Genomic DNA, 9,563 nt, shown 5'->3' with positions numbered 1-9,563 from the left:
ATGGTGAAGTAAGGGATAAAGTTAAGCAGGTGCAAGGCCCAGGACTGTGACTTATAACAAGCCACAACCATGGGATCTAACTCACCCTATGCGGCCAGCATTGATCCCTTTGATGTGTAATACCCCATGACCTAGTAACCCCCAACTAGGTACTGACCTCTTTAAGGCTGGCTCTACCATCTTCTGGTAGTTCTACACTGAGACCAATCTGCTGCACATTGATGCCATACCCAAACCACAGCACAAACTCCTGAGGCCACTTCCCAAACCTAAGATGTCCTGTTCAGCATTGCCTGAGGTGTTTTCCATATGCTATCTCTCGTCACTTTCATTATACAGATCAAAAACTTGGGAAAAACAAACTCAGAACTTAAAATCAAATTTAAACGAATTACTGCAAAAGAGAAGGCATCAAATTTAAAAATTCTTATCTAGAGACCAGCACAGGAAAGTGAATCCTTTGAGCCAGGGCACATGCATCTGTATTTTATTTTATTTTATTTTATTTTATTTTATTTTATTTATTTTAGAGATGGATTTTTGCTTGTTGCCCAGGCTAGCCTTCAAACAGGGTAGCTTCAAACCACCATTCTATACTTCACTATACCTAGTACCCAGTATTGTAGGTATGTACCATGGTACTTGGTATTTTAAAAATTTTATTTTTGGGCTGAAGAGATGGCACAGCAGTTAAGAGCACCAACTGCTCTTCTAGAGGTCCTGAGTTCAATTCCCAGCAGCCACATGGTGGCTCACAAACATCTATAATGGGATCTGATGCCCCTTCTGGTGTATCTGAAGAGAGCAATGGTGGACTCATATACATTAAATAAATAAATCTTTTTAAAAAATTTTATTTTTTAAATCATCAGACTTCCTCCTTTTAAAAATTAATATTCACTTTCAAAATTGCTCCAGATACACACAAGGTTGTAAAGGTAAGCAAAGGTGCTACTTAGTCTAACCTGAGTTTCCCTGACGGTCAGCAACTGTTAGAAGTAAGGAGCCAGTTGTAAAAGTGACTTCTATTCCCAGAAGTAATTGTTGCCTCTGAGACTTACTTCTGAATAAGCTCACCCTTTCTAGCTCTTTCTGAACTTTGGCTGGCTGGTTCAACTCAGCTTTTCTGGATCAAGCTGACTGATTCAAACTGGCTTCTCTTGGCTTCTCACTGAATTGCTCTGCTTGGCCTCATACTAACTCCTGCAATATGTTCTAATGTTTTGGTTCCTTCTCATCCTCCAGCTCACTCTGTCTTCATCTGCAAACTGTCCTGTATAACCGTCCTGGTAAAACTGCCTCCTCTCTCTTTCTCTCCCTGAGCTGCTCTCTTAAGTCATCTCTTTTTCCTGTGCCATTCTCATGTGAGCTAGGGGTATCCAATCTATGATTTGTACTGTCAAATTTCTCACTGATTCATTACTTTGCCTGCCCCTTAACTAGTCACTTTATAACATGGCTGTTTATTTCTGTAAAATGTATTTTCATTGTTTTGAACTAAAGGTGTATACTATGGGCATGCCTGTATTCCAGATCATACTGCAATACAGGGCGTGTATGCATTCCAACTAGATCACATAGACCTAGGAGGTCTTTGAATGTGATCCCTTGCCAGAGAAAGCATGTTGCTGGATCAAAATTCCTCTATAGCCACTGTAGTATCTACCTAGGCTGTTTGTTCAGATTTTGTAATAAGAGGACATAGTTAGCCAGAGCCAGGCCAACTCCATGACAGGCTGCAAACTGGCAGTTTGGGGGACTAGGCCTAAGTTTCTGTTTCCTAGAAATAAGGACCCAGATCCAGGAACCTGTGGTTAACCAATCACAGCCTGAGGCAGCCAATCTGAGGATACCTTGTCATCTGGCCTGAAGTAAGAACAGGTAGCTAGAATGAGCAAGCAACCCCCTGGGAAGTTTCCAGAGCCTAACCAATTGTAGAATCAGACAGACCTTCTAGAGATAAAGCTAACCAATCAAAGTAAACCGGCACATACTCCTCTCTGGGATTCCCCTAACTGACAATACAACCTAGGCCTGCAAGTCCACCAGAGGTCTCCATTCCCAAATGGGGAGATGCCTGCATGCAGGAAATTCAGCTGAATAAATGCTCTTTGCTTTTGCATACTATTTGAGTCTGGGGTATTGTCCTTGTCAGGGTTTCTATTCCTGCACAAACATCATGACCAAGAAGCAAGTTGGGGAGGAAAGGGTTTATTCAGCTTACACTTCCACATTGCTGTTCATCAGTAAGAAAGTGAAAGACCCACAATGTGAGGACTCCCCCACATTCTGACTCAGGAGAGACGACACCCCAAATCACCCACAAGAAACGGTTTTGCTGCAAATTGCAAGAGGATTTTTATTCAAGAGCGCTCTCGGGCCCACGGTCATACACCACTCAGGGGTAGAGGACCGTGGCTCCCTGAGTAGCTGGATAAGGGGGTATTTAAAGGAAGAAACCACAACTCAAGGAAGTGGGGAGGGCATTGTTGGAAAATACCAAAGATACCAGTTAAGAGTCCCAAGGAAGTACAAAGTTACAGGAGTCACAAGGAATACCTGGTAATTGTGCGGGTTATCTCTCAAGACAGTTTCTAAGAGGCCCTAACAATAGTACATTTGCATAGTGGGTTCCAACAGTGGTCAGGGTAACTTTCTTTGAATGAACACTCTTTGAACCCAGGAAGCAGGTGGGTGGAGGAATGTCGCTATCCGTTTTATGATTAGCATACCTTGGAGCAATGAGTCACAGAGGTCACATTCCCAAGCCTGGGCCTAAAGGCCTAGAATTTTGTTTTTACAGTATACTTTCAAAAGCAGGAGCTGATGCAGAAGCCATGGAGGGATGTTCTTTATTGGCTTGCTTCCCCTGGCTTTCTCAGCCTGCTCTCTTATAGAACCCAGGACTGTGAGCCCAGAGATGGTCCCACCCACAGGGGCCTTTCCCCCTTGATCACTAATTGAGAAAATACCCCATAGCTGGATCTCATGGAGGCAGTTCCCCAACTGAAGCTCCTTTCTCTGTGATAACCCCAGCCTGTGTCAAGTTGACACATAAAACCAGCCAGTACAGGTATCATTCTTTTGTGATTCTTGGACCCTAACAGTAAGTTTTTATTTTATGCTCCTTTCAGTACTACCTTTAGTAATGTTGCAGGTGTCTGCTTGCTGTGACAATACCTTAGACTTCCTGAGGAATATAACCAGGCTTGGCTTGGATAGGGGTTCAGAGAGAAGGGTTGTTTGAGAGTGATGAAAAAAATGACTCAAAGTCAAATTGTGGGCCCAAACTGGCAGCCTATATTCTGCTTGAGACTGCATTTCAGACTGCTTTTGAAAGAACCTAGTGGGGAAACCCCTACTCAATTCCCATTCAGCATGCACCCAAGAATCACGAACAGACGACCATCTTGATGTAAAAGCATGAGGTCGTTTTAATGACGGAGCTCCGGCCGACATGTATCTCCCACCGGAGACAGAGGTGTCGACCACATGGTGGAGCCATAATGGTGGAGCTCTGGGTCGAAACGTATCTCACGCAGGAGACAGTAGTTTCGACCCCGAGGCTTGGAAGCTAGGGGCTTTTATAGAAAAGGGGTGGTGCTGGGAGAGGAATTGGCGCGGTTTCACATGATTGGCCCATTTAAACATCAGCAGCCCATTAATATTTAATTTAAGTCAGAAGGGTGGGATATAGGGAGGCGCTGGGCCAGTCCGGCATGTCATTCTCTTTATCTTTATTGCTAAGCAGCCTCAGTAATGTCTTAACAACAGGCCTGCCCAGGCATGTTCTGGCCTGTTCTGCTATGTTCTCAGCCTGAGGTTTCAAAGCTCACAAACAACTCTTTGGGCTATTTGACATAAATGACATGAATCACAGGTCTCAAGTTTTATTTCCTTTCACTTTCTCTTTTGCTTTCTCTGGAGATCTCTCTTTTCTGTTGAGACAGTTCTCCAAACAGTTTTCTCTTGCTAGTCTAGAAAATTCTCTGGATAGATCATCTCTTGCAGATCATAAGCCCTGTCTTTTATTTTACATATGAAGTCATTTACTTCAGGTTCCATTTTGATTATCCTATGATCCAGCATCTCAAGATCCTAGCCCCTTGATTCTCAGGAGACAGCCAACACATTTTTTTTTTAAACACTGCAAAAGAATTCAGAGATCTGTGTGCCTTTGCTAAGCACAAATGGTAAGCTAACTGGATGGGACTCCACCCTGAAATTACCATTTCTATCAAGCCTGGGCCTGAACCTGAGCTTCCACTTTTCCAAACTGACCTTGAACTGAGGAATCTGTCTGCCTTTATAAGCATAAACAAAAAACTTAGCTGGGTGGGATCCTGTGATCACCACTCCCTAAATCTCTTTATCTCCTTCCTTAGTATCTTTCTGACAAGTTGGCTCACAGTGCAGCTCCTTTTCATTTTAGATTCATGAAGCCCATCATATAATTAATTTTGCATTCTTATAGTTTGCATAGTTGAAAAATGATATGTTTTTAAACTCATGTTTCCAGGGTTCTTTCCCACAGCCTTAATGGGTGTCCTGAAGGTCCCAGCACTTGCCATTTTGCTGAGACATTAGCCACACCTTTGCTTCCTGGACTTATGTTGTCTCTAATTATCGTGGAGTTGTTAATGTGGAAGTACATTCCTCAAAGAAGGAATCTAAATTATGATATCTAAATAAGCCAAATGTCCACAGCAGTCATCAACACTTGTGGAGGCCCCTGCTCTGTTGGCTATGTTCCAGGGGGCAAGAACCATGTCATTCCACCCCTTCCGAGGCCATGCTGGACCTGGCAGTGCCATCTATTGAAATTTCAAAATTCTAAGTATTAATGGGGTTCAGTGTGAAATTTCCATACCTGTATATAGCATGAGCTAATCAATTTAGCCTCCAGTGTTAAACTGACAGCTCCCAGTTTCTGGAAGTCACTATTCTACTCTCAGGTCAACTTTCTTTAATTTGTCCTATGACAGGCTGTGTGGTCCATGTCACTTTGAGTCTGGATTTATTCATGTAAGGGAATGTCCTCTTCATCCATTTTGCTGCAAATGGCAGGATTCAATTTTTCTTTACGGTCAATAAAACTCCATTGTGTATCATGATCACATTTTCTCTCCATTGATTTTGTGTATGTGTGTATTTGTATATGTTTATGTGTATGTACAGATGGACATGTGTGGAAAGGTGCATGTGTGTGTGCGTTTGTGGAGGCCAGAGGTCAATTTTGGATGTCTTACATAATTGCTTGTACCTTAAGTTTTTGAGACAGTCTTTTGCTGAGCCCAGAGTTTGTTGGTTAAACTAGACTGTCTGCTCAGCAAGTCTCAGGTGTCCCCCTGCCTCCACCTCTCTAGTGTCAGGATTACGATGTTTGATGCTATGCTCATCTTTGTTACCAGAGCTCTAGGGAACTGAACCTACCTTCTAGTTCAGTTTAGTAAAGACAGCAAGTACTTTACTAAATAAGCTGTTTCTCCAGCCTTCTTTATCTATTAATAGATACTTTTGCTAATGAACATCTTGGCTATTGTAAATATTGTCACACTAGCATGGGCAAGTATGTTTCTCTACAGACATTAAAATACACTAGTATATATTGTTAATCATGTCCCAAAGATCTCAAATGTGTCCTCCTTTTTTTTTTTTTAATTTTGCTCGACTGAGACCTTTCAAAAGACCTGTTTTGTTTTAACTTTCCAAAAAAAATGCCTTTTAGTTCATATTTTCTTTCTCCTGCTAGGTTGACTTTGTGGAAGCTTCAATAATTGTGGGAAATCCCCCCCTGGCCACTACTGAGTTTTTTTTTTTTTTGTTTCTTTGTCCAAATCTGCATTCCATGCTGAATTTATTATCCATATCCTGCATTTTATTCTTAATTTCCTTTAGCACTTCTATAACCCTCAGAGGTCTTATTTAGCCTTTCTATGATCACTCTAAACATCCTTCATCAGACATTTTATCTGTGTCTGTTTCTTAGGGGTCAGTTGCTGGGGAACTGCTTCATTACATTGCTTTTCTTACCCATTCTGCTTCTGGATCAGGGATGTCTACCACTTGTCTGACATGGCTTTCTTAGTAAGCAACTTTATCATCTTGTCTTGCTTTGTTGTACAGTGTTACCTTGGTTTCCAGCACTGTGTTTCTGATGGTTTATTGGGCTGTGACTGGTAGCTGGAACAGAATGTATGGTGCTGGAGAGACCTGACTTGCTGCACAGGTATGGGGACACTAGCAGTTGAGCAATTTGAGGGGCAGACAGGTATGGGTATGGGTGTGGGATCCTTACCATGTGGCTCTTCCTACTGGGTAAACATGCTTCCAACAGAAAGTTGATACTAGTTCTGTATGTGTAAGGGTTTCTGAGACTGGCAGCCCTCACAGTGGTAATAGGCCTGAAGTATTCACTCTTCCTCCCACCATTTAGCTATACAGGTCCAGAAGCTGTGGAGAGAAAGGCCATGGTGGGCCCTGTTGGTATTCTGCCTGGACTCCACCCAACAGTTACCTGGCAGCAGTCAAGTAGGCCTGGCCCACTATAAAAGGGGCTGCTTGGCCCCTCCTCCCTCTATTGCTCTCTTGCCTCTCACCCCCTTGCTCTCCCTCTCTCCCCATCCCCTTCCCCTCTCCCCCCCATGTGGTCATGGCTGGCCTCTACTTCTCTACTCTCCTTCTCAGCCTTTCTTTGCCTCTACTATTCTCTTAACTCCCCTCCCCATGCCCTGAATAAACTCTATTCCATGCTATACCATCTTGTGGCTGGTCCCTCAGGGGGAAGGGATACCTTGGCATGGGTCTGCTAAGACACCCCCTTCCCTCACACACCCTTTCAGAACATATCTTAATAGCTCTCTCTCTTTTTATGATCAAAGCAGGCCCCACCACAAAGTCCCCTATGGCAGTGAATGATTAGATAGCAAGTACCCGTGTGAAGGACAGCAGGGACTGCATGCCTTTAATCCCAGCACTCGGGAGGCAGAGACAGGCAGATTTCTGAGTTCGAGGCCAGCCTGGTCTACAAAGTGAGTTTCAGGACAGCCAGGACTACACAGAGAAACCCTGTCTCGAAAAACCAAAAAAAAAAAAAAAAAAAGAATTGCATTTTGGAGGGTCACTCAGTCCCTAGCTCGCGGCACTATTTTGAATGCTGAGGGGCCATTAGGAGGTAAGTACTAGGTGGTAAAAGTGGGTAAAAAGGTATAAACCTTTGAAGGTTATACCTGTTTGTTTCTGACCCATCCTGTCTGGTCTCTCATCGATGCTTTCTGTACAGCCACTACCAGTAGCAAACAAAGATACCAACTGCTAGAGAGCTCCTGCCACAGTGGAGTGAAACCATGCTCCAAAATAAACTCTTCTCCTTTTCAGGGGTTGCATCAGGTCTTCGGTTACAGAGACACCAAAATGAAGGGCACAGCGTGATAGCAGCAGGCCTGGTGTTTGTCTGTGTTTGTGTCAGTGTGAGCCTGAGACAGAAGCTGACACCAGAAACATTTAGCCATCCTTGGCCTTATATGCACCAGAAGGGGTAGTGGCTGGAGTTTGGGATTTCTCCCCACATTTTATCAAGTACAGCCCATGCCTATGGCCTGGGCGGCAACCAGAGCTATAGAGTTGCTTCAGGGCCCCAGCATGCCTCATGGGTGGCACAGTACCAGAATCACTAGGTTTCCTCCTTAGCCTATCAGAGACAGGATGCTCAGCCTGCTCCACAGGAAGGGCAGGGGAAGCCTATTTTTTCCTATAGGCATATTTTCTTTATGCATAGTTGTGCTGTTAGGCTGGGTTAGCTTGATGAGACAGCCACATCCCAAGATGGTGCAAAGAAATGGCTATGGAACTGTGAGGATTCCCGTGTTTTTATACTTTTTGAGGGTGATAATTCTGTTTTTTTATCTTGGTACATTTTAAACAATATGCTCATTACATGAACTTTTTGGTACTATAAAAGTTGGGAGTAAACTGTTCCCCCATATTTTGGAAGGTATTGACTGTGCCAGTGTCCCCCCTTTGCTTTAATCCCAGTTTCAAAATTTCAGACTTCTAATTAAGGATGTCAACACTTGCTCTTCCTCCCAACTGATTTACCAAGGACCAGCTAGGTCCAGGTTCCCAAGAGGAAGGGTGTCTGGGAGCAGTGAAAACAAATGACTCAAAGTCAAATCTGCATCCAAGATGGCAGCCTATGTTCTGCTCAAGATGGCTTCCTTGACAGCTTTCTGTAGATAGCTCTTGGCTCTGCAGTTTTCTTGAGATAGCTTTTCAAACTGCACTCCCCCCCGTTCCCCCCCCCCCCATTCTGCTCAGCATAACCATTTCTTGATATTCTAAAAAAAACTCTCTGGTTGAGACAGCTAGCTTTCTATTCAAAATAGCTCTCTCTGGTTGAGACAGCTATCCTTTCTCTCTCTCTCTCTCTCTCTCTCTCTCTCTCTCTCTCTCTCTCTCTCTCTCTCTCTCTCTCTCTCTCTCTCTCCTAGTAAAAATTCTAAAAGCTCTCTAGATAGCTCATGGGCTGACCAAAGTCAGCAAAGCTGCTATAAAAAATTCTTGAATCTTCTGACCAAGTCAGAAATCCTGCTTAAACAATTCTAAAAGTAATTCTTGAGTTTTTTGAGAAAGCCAAAAAAAAAACTTTCTTTAACAGAGCTTCTCTAAGTAATTCTTGGGATTTTCAACCAAGGTCAGAAATTCCATTAGGAAAAATTCTAAAAGAGCTGTGTTCACTTTCCAAAGATCTCCAGACAGCTCAACTCTTGTTACAGAAAAAAAATCTAATAACTGCAATTACTTTCTCCTAGCTCATCTCATGTAGGCCACAAGCCTGTTTAAAAATATATATAAATATATTATATATATTATATATATATATATAATATATATATAATATATATATAGTTTGTTTGTTTTATGTGCATTGGTGTCTTGCCTGCATGCGTGAATATCTGTACTCCAGAGAGTTGTGTGCTGGTTGTGAGTGGTTGCTGGGAACTGAACCTGGTTCCTCTGAAAGAGCAGTCAGTGCTCTTAACCATTGAGCCATCTCACCAGCCCCCGTTTTGTTTTGTTTTGTTTTGATTACATATCAATTCAGCTATTTATTTCAGGTTCCCTCTTGACCATCCCTTGGATCAGCATTCCATGATCTTAGTCCCTTGACTCCTAGGATGAGACAGTAATTATAAGCATAGATAATAAGATAGCTGGGTGGGATGCTGCCCTGGAATTACCATTCCTACTACTCCTGGATCTAAATTCGCTCTGTTCCAGGCTGACCTGAACTCAGGAATCTTTCTCAATTTGCATCTTTCTGACAAGCTGGCTCATAGTGTAACTGCCTTTGTTCCTTTAGATATGTGAATATCCTTATACAATTCATATTGCATCCATATATTTTTGCTATATCTCATATATTTTCAAACTCATGTTTTGAGAGTGCTTTCCCACAGCCTTAAGGGTTGTCCTGAAAGTCCCAACATTTACCATTTTGCTGAGACATTAGCCACACCTTTGCCTCCTGGACTCTGGCAGTCTCTGATTATTGTGGAGTCATT

The 9,563-nt window shown here is 42.8% G+C and overlaps 1 non-coding gene across 1 annotated transcript; it reads right to left on the bottom strand.

Annotated features, from left to right (window-relative positions):
* Window positions 1–8,674: 8,674 nt before the first annotated feature.
* On the bottom strand, window positions 8,675–8,738 carry LOC115032190 (U7 small nuclear RNA). The gene has a single exon (XR_003837849.1). It is a non-coding gene; the product is annotated as a U7 small nuclear RNA (small nuclear RNA).
* Between the last annotated feature and the right edge of the window lie 825 nt (window positions 8,739–9,563).

Source organism: Mus caroli, unplaced genomic scaffold, assembly GCF_978045245.1.
Source record: "Mus caroli unplaced genomic scaffold, Mus_caroli_1 scaffold_9, whole genome shotgun sequence".
NCBI lineage: Eukaryota > Metazoa > Chordata > Mammalia > Rodentia > Muridae > Mus > Mus caroli.
This window is presented reverse-complemented; position numbering and strand designations above follow the sequence as displayed.